At 42.5% G+C, this 18,138-nt stretch overlaps 1 long non-coding RNA gene across 1 annotated transcript in view; it reads right to left on the minus strand.

The window, feature by feature from the left end:
• Positions 1–11,652: 11,652 nt before the first annotated feature.
• The window catches only part of LOC138795112 (uncharacterized), a 52,964-nt gene continuing 46,478 nt past the window's right edge, over positions 11,653–18,138 (minus strand). The window contains exons 2-3 of the long non-coding RNA XR_011363572.1: positions 16,294–16,507; positions 11,653–11,746 (exon numbers count right to left, since the gene is read on the minus strand). This is a non-coding gene — a long non-coding RNA (uncharacterized lncRNA). The remainder of the gene's footprint in view (positions 11,747–16,293; positions 16,508–18,138) is intronic.

The raw sequence follows: 18,138 nt of genomic DNA on the forward strand, positions 1-18,138 counted from the left end.
AAACGCAAAAATCAAAATTGTCCCGGTCCTTAAGGGGTTAATTATTATTATTTTTTTTTATTTTTTTTTTTCGCAGAAATCAATAGTAGAGGCCATTTTAAGAAACTTTGTAACTGGGTTTATTAGAAAAAAAATGCATTTTTTATCATGAAAGAAACATTTTGAAGCTCTCCCCCCCCCCCCCCCCCCTGTCTTCATGGAGAGGGGAGGGGTGAAGAGAGATGAGGCACCAAAACAGGACGACAAAGAGTTAATCTACAGTTAATCACCCGGCTATCTCCTCTGACCTCTCAGACCTCTGAATACTGCTGTCACCCACCTCCATGTTGTTTAATCCTTTGTTCTCTGCTCTCTGCTGCCGACTAACTCTATCCTCCCCCCTCTCCATAGAACAGACAGGGTTGTGTCTGATGCAGCAAGTCACAATTTCCTGATATTTTGCAGTGAATGGAAAAGAGGAGGGAGGGGGGGACCTGGGAAAAGGCTTTTTGAATGCAGATAATGGCATATTTGCCTAATAAACCCAATCATAAAGTTTCTTAAAATCGCCTGGACTATTGATTTATGCAAAAATAAATAAATAAATAAAGGACAGTGACTCTTTAAGCTTGAGATGCACTGCTAAGCACAAAGGTGGGGTAGCCCTCCTCTAGGTCAACATTGTCTATGCTAGGGATCCTTCTTCAGAGTGAGGACAGTCTACAGAAAGTTCAAGGCTGATCCCCAAAAGGACAAAGTTTCTAATCTGACGTATCCTACTGATCTTCACTCAACTACTTTGGGAAGCCTCAAGGAGTTAGCTTGGCCCAGTTGTTCAAGCCTGAGGCTCGTACTACCAAACATGGCAGCCGCTGAGCTGATTTGGAAGAAGGTGGTCTTCTCTCTACTTTGTTTTTAACCGTGAGTATGAGGATTCTCTACAGAACCATCAGTCACAAACTATGTTATCCCGGCAGAGTACACTAATGCATAGACAAGATCCTCAAGATGGTCCTCCAATACCTCTCCTAAGTCAAGCTACACTTTTTATAGCTACTCTTAGCTCAAGTCACTACCTCAAGCGATATTGCCCCCCACTCCTGCACCTAATGAGTCTGATACTGTATTGCACTGAAGTTCCTAAGTAAAAGTCATTGTCTGTCAAAGTCACCACCATTTAAGTGCTAATTTTTCCTCTGCACTTGCACCCACACATTGAGTTACCTTTTCAAGTGCCAGTGGCTGTGTGTCCGGGGATGGGTAATGCCACCATACCAACCTGCTGCATACCACCTAAGCACCCCAGGCCATGGCAGAAGGAGTAGAGCTGTGCTAAGACAGTGTTCAGACTAGTTCAAATAAAACATGATTATGTGATTCTAACATTGTGGTTTCTGGGCTGTCATTAATTACTGGATCCTTTTTGCACTACCTTGCATTACCTTATTATGAGATTTTTTTTAATCATGTCAATAAAAATTGTCAACATTTTTAAAATTTAGCTTTGAGTTGTGTAGTTTTTCAAATAAAACATACAATACAAAAAACAAAAGATGGCTAAGGGCCCATTCTTGGCCCTATACAACAAGCAGAGGACTGCGCCGAGGTCAGGACAGGCGCGAGCGTGATAAATAGGAAAGGTGTGTTCTCCTTTTCTTCTGCAGTTACGTTACCCTATCCCACTATCTCCTTCACTTAGGGGGGACAGATTAGGACAGATAAGTCGGACTTATGGTCTGCTCTATGTGATTAGGAAAAATCTTATATTAATAGGTATATATCACTGTGTGTATGTGTGTGCATATTACTGTGTGTGTGTGTGTGTATATATTACTGTTGATGTGTAAATATTACTGTGTGTGTGTGTATATATATATATATATATATATATATATATATATTAGTGTGTGTGTATGTGTGTGTGTGTGTGTGTGTGTATATATATATATATATATATATATATATAAATATTACTGTGTGTATGTGTGTGCATATATGTGTATATATATTAGTGTGTGTGTGTGTATATATATATATATATATATATATATAGATATAGATATATATTATTTGTGTGTGTGTACATAATTGTATATTACTCTGTGTGTGTGTGTGTGTATATATTTATATATATATATATATATATATGACTGTGTGTATGTGTAAATATATTACTTTGTGTGTGTGTACATATATAGATATATATTATTGTGTGTGTATATAAATATATATTACTGTGTGTGTGTGTGTGCGTATATATATATATATATATATATATATATATATAATTGTGTATGTCTATAAATATATATTACTGTGTAAAAACAGGACGTGCACATATAACTTTAAAGCACCATCAATATGTATGTAGCTAAACAGAACGACAGTGTTAGTGGACGGAGAATATATAGCATGAAATCCTAATCCTAATAATGTACAGACTGGTATATGGGTGCTGTTTGTTATTGTCAGGCCTTATGCATATTTATTTGCTCATTTTCATATTATATGGCGCACATGTGCATTATTCACAGCATCTCTTACCCGATCACAAAATGACACTTTATGGGATTTTTTCGATAGTCTTGGCAAATAGAGGCGTTCACCCAAAAAATAGATAATGGATACAGATGACCAGATTTGAGATCACCGGTCGGGGGTGTTTAATCATGTGATGCATCTCATAAAGTAAAGTATGTTTTATTACAGTCATCAGTGCATTGGCCCAACTTCATATAACAACCCTAAATCAAGCTGAAATGTTGATGATTTTGTGCTTGCGTTAAATGTATTTTTATGATTGTGCCTAAATGTGGCTGGATATTGATGGTATAAAATGTATGCTGATGGAGGACTTCCTAATGAATGTCTCAGTATATCCCTTTAACTCATTCATTATCAACCAGGGAGCTACCGGCCAATCCTTATAGATCTCAGTTAGATGGTTAGGGAAAAGAGATAACACTATGTGAGTATTCAGACTAAGAATTACTTAAGTTCTTTTTGTTTTATTGAAGTGATTTTTTTATCCACTTTCACATCTTAAGGCCCTATTCCACGGGTCGTTTAGAGGGGCAATATCGTTCGTATTCGGCCGTTATCGGCCGCTACGAACGATATTCGTCCCGTGGAATAGAGTGCAACGATCAGCCGACATCGTTCATGTCGGCTGATCGCTGCAGTCGCTTGTTTTTCAACATGTTGAAAAACAAGCGACTGATATAGCAGCGATCTGCTGCCGTCGCTCAGTTGAATAGGAGCATCGGCAGCAGGCGCTGCTGTATCCTATGGGCTGCCCGGACGATCAGCGATCCCCCGGGCAGCCCCCCCAGCAGCTCCCCGCCGCCCCTCCTGCACTCAACCGCTCGCTGACGCCGCGTTGAATAGCGGCGGCAGCGAGCGGGGAACGAGGAGCAAACGAGCGCTAATAGCGCTCGTTTGCTCCTCCAAACGACTCGTGTAATAGGGGCATTAGTGTACATATATAGAGTACCACAAAATAAATATATATATTTTTTTTAATGAATGTGCAATGAAACAGATGTTACATTAAAAGAATAACAAGCAAGCATTGCTTACCTCTCCCCGCGCCCGCGATGACCGGCTCCAGGGCCCCTGCCAGAAAACGCAATCACAACCCAGAGGAAATGTCTTCCAGTAGGGGTCAATGCCCGTCTTAGCTTATGGACAACCCGATCAGCCAATCAGTGACTGGAGTGGCGTACAACAGAAAACAAGAGGATCTGCTTCACTGCTCCTGCACTTAGACTTCAGCACAAAGCGCAAGAACAGAGGTCAGGGGTTTTTTTTTAACCCTTTTTTGTGTTGCAGCATGAAAATAAACTCTGGGTTACTTACACATTGCAGTACATAAAGAGTTAAGCAGATGGACACAGGATTGTTCTTCTCTTCCCTGTGCATCCCTGGGCCCCCCTCATGCACAGGCCCCATAGCAGCTGCCTGGCCTTGCTCTATGGTAGCTACACCACTGACTCTTGTCTCTGGTTTGGGTGCAGGTTTTGCAACTCAGTTCCATTGAAGTGAATGAAGCTTAATTGCAAATCACACCTGAACTGGAGACAAGAGCAGTGCTGTCTCTGGAAGAAAGCGGCCATGTTTTTCTAACGATGGATAACCCCTTTAACCATTCGGTGTTCTGCATTCTGTTCATACACAAAGCTCCCTTAGTTTTGCTTATATCACAGCTCAGGTTCTAGAAACACTCTCCTTATAATACTCGGTTTGTTCGCCCCCACTGGACTTCATAGCAGACTATAAAACGTGACCTCCCCATACATTCAGCCACAAAATAAGCTGCCCTTTTATCCCTTTCATCCCATATTTACAGCTTTATTTTTAGCTTGACTTACTGTATGTAAAATTGTTGACTTTTCCCTCTATAAAGTCCCATCTCGTTTTCTGTACCCTTGGCCTTATGTGTAGGATCCTGTGTTTGCCGTGGCCCCTTCTGCTAACAACTCACAATCATCAGATTGAGAACCTCGGTGTTTTATTAGCTGATGTCAAGAATTTCGACCCTTCGGGCTCATTTCAGCACCTTCCTTTCATCATTTTCATTGCTGAACTTGCATTTTCGAGGTCCACAGATAGACGTGAAAAAAAATTTCACAGCAAAAATTCACATTTTTAATTAGATTTGCAAATTCTTTACTTTTCCCACAAAGTGGAGCTGACGTTTTTATATGTAACTGCGCTGGATGCAGATCCTGCTGGTATCCACTAGTTGGCAGGCATGAGTAAAGCTGGCTATACTCAATATTGGCTGTCACTCCCGATCCCCATGTGCAGGCCTAGAATGCATATATTCCAAAAATGGAGCAGGGTAAGCTGCAGGGCACAACAAGGATCAGCTATATCTACATCCGACATGCTTTCAACCTGACGTTTGGCTTTAGGGAGGGTCGGGTAGAACTAAAAAACTTTACTTGGTCAGCCAATCCTAACTAAATTGATGGTTAACTCTGTGATGTGCCGTTCCACTGTTATTATTAGGGTTGAGCAAATATTGAGCATGAACCGGAGCATGCGGCATTTGATTAGCAGTGTCTGCCGAAGTTGGATGCAGCCCTAGAGCTGCCTGTTCATGGATACAACCATAGGCTTAGGGTTTTATCCAACTTCAGCAGCCACCGGATCAGACTAACCCAACCATGACAAAGTCCGCTTAACTCTACTACAAATGTATTATCAAGTGAATCAACTGAATAATCAAGTGGGTGTTACCATTAGGGGGGATATCCCCCCTGCACTGTTAGCTCTGATTTGGTAATGTCAGACAGTGGATGTACCCCCCCCCCCCCGCCCCCAAATTGGTGACAACTAGTTGAATATTGAGTCATGGATATCTAGTAAGGGTATGTTCACATTGTGGAATACACACAGAGACTTTAAGTGGACTCTGCCCTGTGGCCTCCACTTGAAGTTCTGCCCGTTCCATAGACTCAATGATATTCGCAATGTGAACATACCCTAAGTATAACAGAGGAATGGTACATCACAGAGCTATAAGAGTTGATGTCCCATAATTTCATGTATTTCATGGGTGATGCATATACAGTATGTGCTAAAATAGACAGTTTAGGAACAGTGACAGGTTCACTTTAAGGTCTTGTTTTAATATCAAGTAAGAAAATGATGGGCTACTGGGCTACTGGGAATAAACATTTTTGTTTTAGTTTTCTCTTTTCTACCTTCCTACTAACCACTCATTGCATTGGGCCACCGGTGTTGGTGGTAGAGGGGGTGGGTGGTTAGGAACAGTTGGAGTAGGGGTCCATCAACGATGGTGCTGGGGCTCCTGTTTAGTGCTTATTCCAGGAGGCTACTTTCACTTTCCAGGTGGGGCCAGCTCACTTGAGTCAGTCGCAGTCACTTGGAGGCTGACTTAAGTGCAGCCTCCTTGCATCATTAGTGGAGCAGACAGCAGAGCACATGGAGTTCCCCTGCTCCACTAATGAAGCAAGGAGGCTGCACGGCCTCCCAGTGACTGTAAGATACTCAAGTGAGTGGCTGAAAAGTACATGTGCGGCTGAAAGTACGGCCGTGGGAAAAATAGACATGCGGCCGGATTGCGAACATGCGTACGAACCGCGAACATACGCCCGTAGTAGAGTTATGCTTCCCTAGCTTGTTTCTGAAACAGGTCATTTACTTGGAAATCTTCGCCCAGCTCAATAAAACACACAGAACCTTTTGGATCTAAAAATCACGTTCAATTTGGCTGAAATAAGTACTCCGTACAGGACCGCATGGAAATCCACGGCCGTGAGTTGGAAAATTTCCCTCCTCAAACAATGATCTTGTTCATTTTTCACGGCGCCGTATACGATCCGGCCGTAAGCTCATTCGTAGTGTGCACTGTGCGGGTGTATATCGTATACTTTCAAGCGAACGCATCAACCTCAAAACTACGTGCGTATATTTGCGGTTCGCACTACGGCCGGAAAGATACGTAATGTGAACATAGCCATAAAGTGAAAGAAGCCTCCCGGAATGGGTGCTATTCTTTCACTAAGGCTCTTTTTACACGGGACGATTATTGTTCAAAAAATCGTTAGATCGTTCGGAAAAGAACGATAATAGTTTCATGTAATTGCAGGCTACAATAAATTGTTGATCCTTTGATGGAATTTGGACCATTACCAACAAAATTATGCAGCTAAGTAGCCGGAAGGGCAATAGGTGGAAACAGTGATACTACAACTACAACTACTACTACTAAAATAATAATAATATTAATAATCCAGAACATTATATACAATAATAACTACCCACAAGATGAAGATACTACAGCGGCACTCACTGGTGGATACAAGAGGCTTTATCCCATTTACAGATGGACAAACAACTGCATTCCAAGGAACAGAGCAACGTCCGTTTTACCTTTAACAGGCTTGGTCTGGCTCAAGACGTCTGAGCCAGACGAAGCGTGTTAAACGTGAAATGTATGTTGCGCTGTTCCTTGGAATGCCCTTCCGGCTACTTAGCTGCATAATTTTGTTAGGAATGGTCCAAATCCCATCAAAGGATCAATGAAGCCTCTTGTATCCATCGGTGAGTGCCGCTGTAGTATCTTTGTTTTATGGATTTGATTGGACTTCTGTTTGTGGAGCTGAGAACCACCGAGAGTGTCAGGCCCAGGACTGAGCAGCTACTCGAGAGGAAGAGGTAGATTGAGTGTAAGCGGAGTGCCCACTTTTCCATTCTCTGGTTGTGACAATAATAACAATAACAATAATAGCTTTACTACTACTTACTTACACTAACAGTCCTACTACTACTAATAACAACAACAGCTGCAGGACTGTTAATTATTTGAGATGAGCGAATAGTGAAATATTCGATTCGATTGGATTCATGCCTGGGTGCATGAACGTAAAGTAGATGTGTACCTTTTGGTCTAGCGGTACTTGCCTACGTATTAGGGGGTGCGTAATATTAGCGTATGCTTGTTTCTTGTTTATTCAGCACACTTGTGAAATACAATTGTTTGCAGAGTTATATATTGCCCAGCCAGTGATGTGAATTGCACACGTGAATATATTGCATATTTATATTCACTTTCAGTATTACGCCACTATCACAGACTATCCACTATAGACTCCAAACACAATATAACCTCTTTGTATAATGGAAAAAATACTCGGACAACTTATTTCATATACATTAGCGTGGACAGATACCGGATATAGATTTGTTTTTACAATACAAATAAAGGCCAGTTCAACGGCTTCCCTGGACGCACACTGCGCAAATCAGTGGAAGCGATATAACAGCTATATTATCCCACACACTGTATACAGCCGTATACCAGATATAGAATTGTTTTTACAACAATAGAAATAAAGGGCTGGTCAACACCTTCACTGGACGCAGACTGCGCAAATTTGTGGTAGCAAGATAAAAGGTATTATCCGGCAAATACAGTATACAGCCGTATACACTATCAGTGGATATACACACTGTGTATACACACTGCCTGCCGCACAAATGTTTACACAGTGTATACACACTGCCTGTCTCACAACAGCTTATACAGTGTATACACGCTGCCTGTCTCACAACAGCTTATATAGTGTATACACACTGCCTGTCTCACAAAAGCTTACATAGTGTATACACACTGCCTGTCTCACAAAAGCTTATATAGTGTATACACACTGGCTGTCTCACAACAGCTTATACAGTGTATACACACTGCCTGTCTCACAACAGCTTATACAGTGTATACACACTGCCTGTCTCACAACAGCTTATATAGTGGAGACACACTGCCTGTCTCACAACAGCTTATACAGTGTATACACACTGCCTGTCTCACAACAGCTTATACAGTGTATACACACTGCCTGTCTCACAACAGCTTATACAGTGTATACACACTGCCTGTCTCACAAAAGCTTATATAGTGGAGACACACTGCCTGTCTCACAACAGCTTATACAGTGTATACACACTGCCTGTCTCACAACAGCTTATACAGTGTATACACACTGCCTGTCTCACAACAGCTTATACAGTGTATACACACTGCCTGTCTCACAACTGCTTATATAGTGGAGACTGTCTCACAACAGCTTGTAAATGTCTGTTTTTATATAGTTTCAGCCCTAACAAGAGCGTTTGAGGGTCCCTTCCTGCCTAACTTCACCTAAAACCTTCCTCTCCCTGCTTTACAGACTGTCCCTCTCTTGTTCCAACTAGCAAGTGACAATCACAATTAGTGGGTTTTTTTTTTAGTCCTGCCTACTCCTAGTGCCTGTTCCTACCCCCTGCATGTTTATTGGCTGGAAAAAAAAGCACCAGGGGATGTGGGAGGGCGACTCGAATTTTTACTGCATTTTAGCATGGATATTCGACCGCGGTCGGATACCTCGAATAGCGTACTATTCGATCGAATACCCGTTTGATCGAATAGTATTCGCTCATCTATCTATATATATATATATATATATATATATATATATATATATATATATATAAACAAAAATACTATCTGTATATTTCATAGTATGGAGTCACACCATAATATTGGTGCCATTAGTACAGAGAGTCCGCTGCTCGGCACCATCTCTCTCTGCTGCATCTTCTCAGCGTTATGTTCTAACCACATATTAAGAACCCCTATGGATTAATAATGTTACTCAGAACGCAGGGTATGTTAGACTCCATATAAGTTTATTATGTGTAACATAATATAAAATTTAACAGCAAAATTTATGAGCAGCTTGTAGGATTTCTCTGGTGGAGTAAGTCAGTGGTGTGAAAGAAGCCGTATTATTACACTTTCCAGCCTAATCCGCCATATGGCCAGGCTTTTTTTATTGATAAAACAAAGGTCTGAATCTCTACAGACAGGGATTTTACATCCTGACATCACATCTGTCACTTGGTGCAGAGATTGGCACAGTCAGGATTAGAGCAGCACTTATTGACTGGGGGATCAGGCAGGCAAGTTGGGACTACTCACTGCAGATAGCACTAAGATGGTGGTGACCTTCTGAGCTTCACACTTAGACCAATGCAAGGTGGATATCGGGACTTTTGTTTTCCTTTACAGTAGAAAATAAGAACACTTGAAATTGTTGCATTTTATTTGTATTTTTTTTCTATTAACAAAATATTTTACTGTTTATTAAAAAACTAAATTAAACCCATGCACAGATGTGGACTACGGTGGCCGTAACACATGCAGAACCTGCACCCGTATACGCTGAATATATGAGTTATGGTAAATTGCACGGCCATCTCAGCTCAGATAGGATCCTGAAACTAAACGCAATTTAGGTCCAGGCCTGTAAGATATATAGTTCTGGAATGGCCAAGTCAAAGTCCCGGGCCTTACTCTAATAGTAATGATGTGGAAGGAGCTGAAGGAAGAACTTTCATGGGAGCCAACATGATAGAGATACGGCTGTAATGCACAGAGAAATGGGCTGGAATACCTCCAAGCTGATGTACAGGACTGATCAATGATTATAGGGAATGGTTAATGCACGAGGGGGAGGAGGTCATACTGGATACTGAAAGCGAAGGTTCACATCACATACTTTTATTACTCACACACAGATATGTGATATTGGATTACTTTGAATAAACTCAACAAATAAATGACCAAGTCTATAGCTCTATATTGGATCTACTTCATATCTATCTTTTATTTATATTCTATCTATCTCCTCTCTATCTATCTATCTATCTCCTATCTATCTATCTATCTATCTATCTATCTCCTATCTATCTATCTATCTATCTATCTCCTATCTATCTATCTATCTATCTCCTATCTATCTCCTATCTATCTATCTATCTATCTATCTATCTATCTATCTATCTATCGCCTATCTACCATGTTTACCCGAAAATAAGGCACCCCAACTAATCTATCAAGTGACCCAAAGTAAGGCACCCCCCGAAAGTAAGGCCATCCTTCACTACTTTCCGCTCACCCCTCCTTCTCTCTCCCGTGCCTCTCACCCCTCTTTCTTTCTCCCGTGCCACTCACCCCTCCTTCTCTCTCCCGTGCCGCTCACCCCTCCATATCCCTCCCGGGCCTCTCACCCCTCCTTCTCTCTCCCGTGCCGCTCACCCCTCCATATCCCTCCCGGGCCTCTCACCCCTCCTTCTCTCTCCCGTGCCGCTCACCCCTCCATATCCCTCCCGGGCCTCTCACCCCTCCTTCTCTCTCCCGTGCCTCTCACCCCTCCTTCTCTCTCCCGTGCCGCTCACCCCTCCTTCTCTCTCCTCTGCCTCTCACCCCTCCTTCTCTCTCCCGTGCCGCTCACCCCTCCTTCTCTCTCCTCTGCCTCTCACCCCTCCTTCTCTCTCCCGTGCCTCTCACCCCTCCTTCTCTCTCCCGTGCCGCTCACCCCTCCTTCTCTCTCCCGTGCCTCTCACCCCTCCTTCTCTCTCCTCTGCCTCTCACCCCTCCTTCTCTCTCCTCTGCCTCTCACCCCTCCTTCTCTCTCCTCTGCCTCTCACCCCTCCTTCTCTCTCCTCTGCCTCACCCCTCTTTCTCTCTCCCGTGCCGCTCACCCCCCTTTCTCTCTCCCGTGCCGCTCACCCCTCCTTCTCTCTCCCGTGCCTCTCACCCCTCCTTCTCTCTCCTCTGCCTCTCACCCCTCTTTCTCTCTCCTCTGCCTCTCACCCCTCCTTCTCTCTCCTCTGCCTCTCACCCCTCCTTCTCTCTCCTCTGCCTCTCACCCCTCCTTCTCTCTCCCGTGCCGCTCACCCCTCCTTCTCTCTCCCGTGCCGCTCACCCCTCCTTCTCTCTCCCGTGCCTCTCACCCCTCAAGAAATAAAACACCCCCCAAAAATAAGACAGAGGGCCTCTTTGATAACAAAAATTAATATAAGGCACAATCTTATTTTCAGGGAAACACGGTATCTATCCATCTAGGCCTATGTATTTAACTATTCATCTCTGATTCTGTACCAGTGTACCTAAAAGAATTACTGCTTAAGGGTAACTTGACACGTACCGGATCCTCAGCGGATTTTAGTTTGCAGCTAAATCCGCTGTGGAATCTGGTATAGTAAAGTTCTATGGGGTCACATACTCCCAACGGAATTTTCATTCCACTACAGATATGTGATCCAGCCCCTTTAACCCCCCGCATCCCGCAGCCCCGGCCTGGAGCATTTATTACCTGCTTGGCGCCGCGGCTTTGTGAGGCTCCCAACTCTCCTCGCTCCTCATCAGCCAATCAGTGCTGCAGATCCAGAAGGTATGAAGGCACCCTTAATGCTGTTTGGAAGGCAAAGTGCGGTTACATTGTATACTGATGTCATTATTAATTGATAAAACAAATAAGTAACACTCCTGTAGTATAAACTATTCTTACTTCCCAGAATTTCCCCTTATCTGTATAAAACTCAGTATTGTACTATGATCAATTGTATAAGACCTCAGAGAACTTATCAGGAAGGTAACTGGAGAGAACACACATAAATAGCGAAAAACTCGACTCATTGCCTATTCTTCTTATGCTCCTATACCTATAAAAGGGAACAATCTATAATATAACAGAAATTCTATGGATCTGGACTCCAGGGAAGATCAGACTTCTCCAAATCCTGGAGCGGTTGAACCTTGACAATTGACAAAGTGAGTTTCAATAGCGGATATGCTTGGTTAATACTTGTTTCCTAGGGCGAGTGCCGAGACTTTAGCTGTGAAATGTCCTTTTACCATTCATTATTGAATACCAATAATCATCCCTATCTGAGAACAGGCTACAGTTCTCCTTACATTCTCCTACATAATGTATCAATGGTAGATTTTTGGAAAATACATTGTAACGCCGTATCTTCTGTTTTCATTTAAGGCCAATTTCCCCGGCGCGGTGCTGACGCTTCACCGGGTCGGCTGTGCAGAGTTAATATTTCCAGAGAATCCGCATTGAGCTCTGGAGATTTAAAAATCAATACGCAAGTAATAAGTTATACTAGAAGAGCCAGGCTCAGATACAATATTATGGTTGGACTGGCCACATACACATTGGCTCTATAATTCTTTTAAGCCACTTAAGCCAAAATTTCTATGATATGCTTCTGAGAAGTGAGATGATAGCCATAAATCAATTTTCATTTCATCCCAATACCAAAATCATCCGTTAAAGGATATACATTGCACTTTTAATGTGGAGCACGCTGGAGGTAAAAATGAGATTTCCTGGAAATTGATTCAGTCCTGGTCACTTGAGAAATGTGTCCGATGTGAGGGGGGGGGTGGGCGGAAAATATTGTGCACAAGCAAAAAATTATTCTCCACTAGAAATCAAACATTTGGCATCAGTCTAAAAAATTTTTTACCTGTTTAGAAAAAAAATTTAAGTAATTTTTCAAAATTGTCTATAGGTGCATGTGTAGGCCAGTGGCTACTGGTTACTTAAATCACTGCATTTGCCTTTGAATGTTACATGCTTAAAGGGGTTGTCCAGCGAAAATCTTTTTCTTTCAAATCAGTTATAAAGATTCTTCATATCTATTACAATTTCTATGTAAAAAATCTTATCAGCTGCTGTATGTCCTGCAGGAAGTGTTGTTTTATTTTCAGCCTGACACATTGCTCTCTGCTGACATCTCTGGCCGAGGCAGGAACTCTGTCTTGGTTTTCTATGAATCCCCATTGAAAACCTCTCCTGCTCTGGACAGTTCCTGTTTCGGCCAGAAATGTCAGCAGAGAGCACTGTGTCAGGCTGAAACTAAAACAACATTTCCTGTAGGACATACAGCAGCTAATAAGTATAGGAAGACTTAAAATTAAAATTTTTTTTAACTTGAAGTAAATTACAAATCTATATAACTTTCTGCCACCAGTTCATTTAAAAGAAAAATATTTTAGCTGGATAGCCCATTTAAAGCACCACTAGGTACATCACTTTGTGTTTTTTTACATGAATGGATCAGCGCCGATGCCATGGCCCTTTTTAAAAAAAAAAAAAAAAAAAAACGGTTCCCATGCACAGCGCTGGTCCATTCCCAAGCCCCGGCATGAAGCACTGGGGGCCGTGCCCGCTTGCCCCAGTGTGATGAAACCCCCTCCTCCCTTAGACTCAATGGAGCCGTGTCACACTGTGCTTCATGCTGGGCCAGTGCTCACGAACAGACCGGCGCAGGTTCAAGAGAAGGGCCGCAGCACTGGCATTCCTGTTAAAAAAAAAACACAAAGTGATGTACCTAGTGGTACATTTGCTTTAAAGGGGAACTCCGGATAAGAAAAACTTGTTTTCTATTAAAAGTACATTAAAATTTATATAGATGTGTCAATGTATACAATGTATTACTGTATCTGTACGGTTCTGCCACACTGGTAGCTGATAGAAATCCAGGAAGTGAAAAAATATTTGTCTCCCCCCTTAGGAGACAAATCTTCCATGCCTCTCACATTGTGTCTGTCTGCTAGGCACAGGCTGATGATGCAGAGAGGGAGCAGGGCGGGATTCACCATCTCTGAACGGCCAGAAGCAGGTGTTTCAGCTTCGCTGATTGTGCAAGAGTCTACAGAGAAATTAGGGCTGTGTTCACACATGTTGGAGTGTCATTGCAGTACTGCAGCATCTGCACAAAAATGATGCAGTAACACAAATAGATAATGCTAAACAGAGAGGATAAGAGCCAGCACTGCCAATCCCACCTGCACAAAAAACAAGGCATAAACAGTATATCCCATGTAAGATAATGTCGAATAAACTCCTTTTTGTGGGACTCAACGCTGTGCGGGTGGGACCACAATGAAATGATAAAGTACTGCAAATAATTCAGTAACACAATGAAACTGCAATGTGTGAACACAGCCTAGATGTTCTGCAACAGCTTTGGGCGGGGAATAGGCAGGGTGGGGGCTGTGATGGAACAGCTGAGGGAAAGCATTGCATTCTGGAACCTGTAGTACTGAGTACATCTGCTCAACCAGGAAATACAGAAACACAAAACAGAACAGGTAAGTATTTTTATATGCTTCTGCAGAAGTTTCATTTTTTTTTACCTCTACCTGGAGTTCCCCTTTAAAACCGCTTGTACTATTAATACTTTTTTTATTCCTACATTTAAATTTAGATAAGTTAAAATGCTCACTGTGTCACTTGATGCATAGGGTTTGATATAGGGGCCAAGTGGCTCATGCTTCCCACACTGTGGCTAGTTCTGGACACTCTGTGGTTCATGCTGGAGACTTTGTGCTGGTTTAGGGTACATTCACACGTACCAGATTCGCAGCAGATTGCTCGCTGCGCATTCGTAGCAAGATCCGCTGCGGATCCCTGCCCATTAAACTCTATGGGCAGACAAACTTGCAGCAGGATGCACATCCCACTGCAAGTTTGCCCACAGCCGGCCCTGTTAACCCCCCGGCCGCTGGAGCCTATACTCACCTGGTCCCCGCTCCGGCTTGCCTCGGGGGTTCTCGGCCCCGCCACAGTGCACTGATTGGCTGAGCAGGACATGAAGGCACCGGGAGTCCCGAAGCAAGCCGAAGCGGGGAGCAGGTGATATCCACTTCCTGCACTTCCAGTTTCTGTCACTGTCCTCCTGCACAGCTCTGCAATTCTTACTTCCTAATTGGTCCATACTGAACACACCTGCCTTCCCCATTGCTGTCATGTGACCACACAGACCTCTGACAGCAGCCCTGCTTCTCTATTCTAGCCTGTTGTACAACACTACTGGATTATGGGGATCTGCAGCTCCATCCTGTATCTACAAACTGCTGCTGTGTTATCAGGGTTATGCAGTTACTATACATTATACTCCACATGCTGATTGCTATACTGTACAGTAACTTATATCACATATTCTACTGTTTGTTTCATTTGTTTTACATGTTATTCAGAATAAAAAATTATTTTTGGGATGTGGAACCAATTGTCTCCATTTCAGTGATTTCTTATAGGAAAATTTGCTTTGGTTTAAGAGTGGTTTCGGATTACAAGCACAGCCCTGGGACGAATTATGCTCGTAATCTAAGGCACCCCTATATATAAATATATATATATATAAAGTGGTGCCATGGATTACCAGCATATGTGTGTGTGTGTATATATATATATATATATATATATATATATATATATACATACATATATATATATACATATATATATATACACATGTTTGAGTTTCACAGATTTTCATTGGTCCATACCAAGCAGACGTTTACTCAGCAATTATTACTCCAGTCCCTAAATAAGGGTCAGACTGGCAGAATAATCTTGCATTGATGGCCGCTTTAATACGGAGATTTATTAGAAGCCCGTAAACTTTATAAGTTCATCATCGGGTTCATTTGATAAGACAAATGAACTGCATTGTGGGAGAGCCACTGGCGTTCCATTAGCATTTATAGCCTGTCCGCTAGTTCTATGGCTCAGAAATTTCTCTCTATTGTAATTACGGAATTGAGACGCGGTTCCTGCCGCGGCTTCTCATCCACCGGCCGCGCATTGATTAAGTATTTATCTTTGAAGGATTTTTTATCTAATTCTAGATTACATTCTGGAATTTGCTGCCGACTTGAAATAAAGACATTGGCAGATCACTATATCAATGCAAAGCAGAAGTTACGGCCCTGTAACTATTCATCTGAAAGATAATAAGGGCCTGGGAAAAAAAAGCTGACATCTTCTGTGGACGTGAAGGAATTATCTCGGCCCATCCGCTCACGCTGCAGTGTTCTTAGAATCCCTCGTAATTGTTTATTAAGGATCTTTTCTTAGCACTTAACACAAATAAACTTCATGTAGAACGTTATTGATGGCCTATCCAATAGTATTGATTGGTTAATAAACTTCCTACCGTCCGTTATTGGACGTAGCACATGCAACGTGTGCAGCTGAGATTACAATCCTTATCCTCGATCATTACTTCTATCTTCCGTAATGGAACAGACAGATGTGGCGTCCTTTACAAGGAACTTGTCATCCCTTCATGGTGCCTGAGCCGTAAGTCTTCGGGATGGTCTTTGGATGGTTTCTGCCCGCCTCGCCAACCTTGATTGATTGGTATCTCCCTATACCCAAACAAGGAGAGAACCATAAGACACATGTTATAACAGAGGTAGGGAACCTTGGCTCTCCAGCTGTTGCAAAACTACAACTCCCATCATGCCTGGACAGCCAAAGCTTTAGCTTTGGCTGTCCAGGCATAATGGGAATTGTAGTTTTGCGACAGCTGGAGAGCCAAAGTTCCCCACCCCTTTGTTAATAACTTCTTAACCCCTTCCTACATAAGGACGTATCGGCACAGCAGCTGTCAGTAATAGCCTGGCACTTGCAGCAACTGCCGGGACCCAAACTGCGATCAGTTCCTGGCAGTTAACCCTATAGATGCTGCGGTCAGTACGGTGCAGGATCTGATCAGCTATGACTCTGACAGACACAACACACTGCAGTGCAGATCAGTCCTGCAATGTATTATACATGTCATCAGGCAATCAGGTAGTCCCCAAGGACAGTAAAATAAAGTGTAAAAATAAATAAAAGTGAAATTAACACATAAAAACACAACCCCCTATCTCTCTCTATGTATATCCCCAATTTTAGATTGCATGGATAAGTTAAAGCATCACGGAGCTGTAACAGTATAAAGTGAGACAGGTTGGATTTGAAAAATTGGCTCTGATTCTTAAAGGGGTCGTTCAACAAAAAATGTTTTCTTTAAATTCAACTGGTGCCAGAAAGTGCCAGAGATGTGTAATTTGCCGCTATTGAAAAATCTCAAGTCTTTCAGTACTTATCAGCTGCTGTATGTCCTGCAGGAAGTAGTGTATTCCCTCCTTCGTGACACAGTGCTCTCTGCTGACACCTCTGTCCATGTCAGGAACTGTCTAGAGAAGGAGCAAATCCTGATAGAAAACCTCTCCTGTTCTCCAGACTGGAAAGAATACCATTCCCTGCAGGACATACAGCAGCAGATACGTACTAAAAAACTTAAGATTTTTTAATAGAAGTAAATTAAAAAACTCTGGCACTTTCTGTCACCAGTTAATTTGAAAATATTTGGTGAACAAGCGCTTTAAGGTCAAAATAGGCCTGTTTCTGAAAATGTTAAAGGAACTTTTGTGGTGTCCCACCATGGGTGTTTCTATTTAGAACACCCTCCGCAAAAGCCTGGTACCTCAAAAGTAAAGTGGTGATGAAGTCATGATTAAGGGTACGTGACGTACCGGAAACGCGTTGGCGTGGGTCTGAGAGAGCGCACGACATGTCTCCGTTGTTTTCTTGGATCACTTGAATAAAGCAAGTATATTGAAGCACTGCATCACTGAGCCCAGGTGATTTCTCTTCAGTGATGAAGTCATGTATAAGTTTTGCCACTAGATGTCAGTATTATGTATATGTATGTATTTATTTATTTATGTTGCACAGCTGTAGTCAAGTAAGAGTTACTATATTGTAATTTGGGATTCTGTACACCGATGAAAGAGACTCTTTCCTTCTACCTATCTCTATCCTCTTTTCTTCTCACGCTCTCTTCTCCCCCACTCACAGGAGCTGTTACATACACCCTGTAGGAAGCAGTTATATGGGGAGAGGAAGTGAAGACCCAAACTTAGTTCTTCTTTGTTTTTCAGAGGAGCGGGACACACAGATCAGGCATCTCTGCTGAGTTAGCCAGGAGCCTGGCTTTGCCAGGTTCCCT

Source organism: Dendropsophus ebraccatus, chromosome 6 (genome assembly GCF_027789765.1).
Source record: "Dendropsophus ebraccatus isolate aDenEbr1 chromosome 6, aDenEbr1.pat, whole genome shotgun sequence".
NCBI lineage: Eukaryota > Metazoa > Chordata > Amphibia > Anura > Hylidae > Dendropsophus > Dendropsophus ebraccatus.